Raw genomic sequence first — 1,974 nt, 5'->3', positions numbered from 1 at the left:
CCAGGGCTACCCCGACCCCCGCACCAGGGCTAACCCCGACCCCCGCACCAGGGCTAACCACGAGTGGTGGAGAACAGCGTCAACATCGTCCTTCGTTTCTTCTCAAGTTGATTGAACAAAAAACAGATTAGTGAATGTGTTTCGGTCACACTGCAGCTGAAGAGTCACACCGCTGGGTTCCAGCCGCGCTTACCCCTCCTCTGCTTGCATGCTTTGCTGTGTGTGTGTGTGTGTGTGTGTGTGTTTGTGTTTTGAAAGCAGGCCCGTGCTCTGCAGCAGCAGCAGGCCCAGCAGGCGCAGCAGGCAGCGCAGCAAGCCGCTGCTCAGGCGCAGCTCAACGCAGCGGCTGCAGCCGGTGTTCCTGGACAGGTGAGAGGGCCGCCGCCTCCTGCTTCATGTGTAATAACTGGGGGGGGGATCACCAGACACCTCCCGATACATCACCATACTTATGCCACAATACGATATTATTGTGATTTTTAACATATTGTAATATTCTGCAATATATTGCAATTTATAACCTTTTCTTCAACTTCTGATTTTTCCTAAAAAGTAAACTTTGTTCATCTGTTTCATCTAAAAAGAAACATTTCTCAGTTCAGTTCTCACTTCAATGTTATTGCTGCAAAGTGTGACAAACTGACAACACATATATAACATATAATATGTAATAACAGATCCATACTTACATAGAACTACATAGCTTCCGTGTCAGTATTTCTGCCTGGTTCTCTTAGTAGACTGCTACACATATCGACCTCCATCTACTGTAGGTAATACACAAAAATCCATTTTATTGCTTTAGGTCTTAAAAATAATAATAATAATAATATTAATAATACATTTTATTTAACAGCGCCTTTCTAAGCGCTCAATCAATACCTGTGTATTGATGCAGTATTGCCACTGAAAATATTGCGATACTATGCTGAATCCATTTTGCCCCCACCCCTACGATAACTGTGGATTAGATCTCCCGAGTATGGCCACTGGGCTTTGCCATAAAGTACTAAAGTACTACATAAAGTACTAAAGTACTACATAAAGTACGAACTCTAACTCTGAAAACATTTCAGTCAACAAAAATATATTTACCTATGAAATTGATGCCGTTAATCAACAAAGGTTTTCTTTTAATACTAGTCCTTTTCCCAAACTTTTCAGGGACACATTGGGGCGTCCTCGTGCGCCCCATTTCTTTTTTACCACTACATTCCCCAAACTTTCATGTGTAGGACCCTTAAAATTACAATAATTAGACCCCCATTTGATACCCTGCATTCATAATTTAATATCTGATTGATTATGCCTTCTGTCATATATTTTTCTTCAACCTCTTCCCTATTTTCGGCATGTGTCTTGTATCAAATGGAATCCAAAGGTCGGGTCTGGCTAGTTCGGGTCCAACATTTCTCTGTTAGACGGGTTTGTTTTTGTACATTTCTGTGTAATTTGGAGGTTTTGGGAGACTTTTAGTTTTGGGATGTGTGCCTCTTCTCCGCTCACCTGTCCTGTCCTCTGAAGCTGGTGCGTCCTGGGATGCCGATTCCTCCCCGGATGCCTCGCGCCCTGAATCCCTCCATCCCTCCTGCAAACACTGCTGCTGCCGCCGCCGCCGCTGCAGCCGCCGCCGCCACCGGGGTGGGGGCACCACAGATGCCACAGCAGGTATTTCTCCTCCACCAGGGTCGATGAGTACAGAACGTCACCGTTCAGCCGTGGGGAAGAGAGAAAATATTAATTCACCAGAATCATTTATAATGACAAATGATTCGGATAAATTAATATTTAAGAAATACAAAACGGACGGTCAACCATGTCATGAGCGTTGGCGTTGCATAGTCTGTCCCCCAGAGGACGCTCTACAACGTCCCTGTTAGTGATGGTGTTGCATAATCTGTCCCCCAGAGGACGCTCTACAACGTCCCTGTTAGTGATGGTGTTGCATAGTCTGTCCACCAGAGGACGCTCTAC

The sequence above is a fragment of the Etheostoma cragini genome, chromosome 15 (genome assembly GCF_013103735.1).
Source record: "Etheostoma cragini isolate CJK2018 chromosome 15, CSU_Ecrag_1.0, whole genome shotgun sequence".
In the NCBI taxonomy this organism is placed as follows: domain Eukaryota; kingdom Metazoa; phylum Chordata; class Actinopteri; order Perciformes; family Percidae; genus Etheostoma; species Etheostoma cragini.
This window is presented reverse-complemented; position numbering follows the sequence as displayed.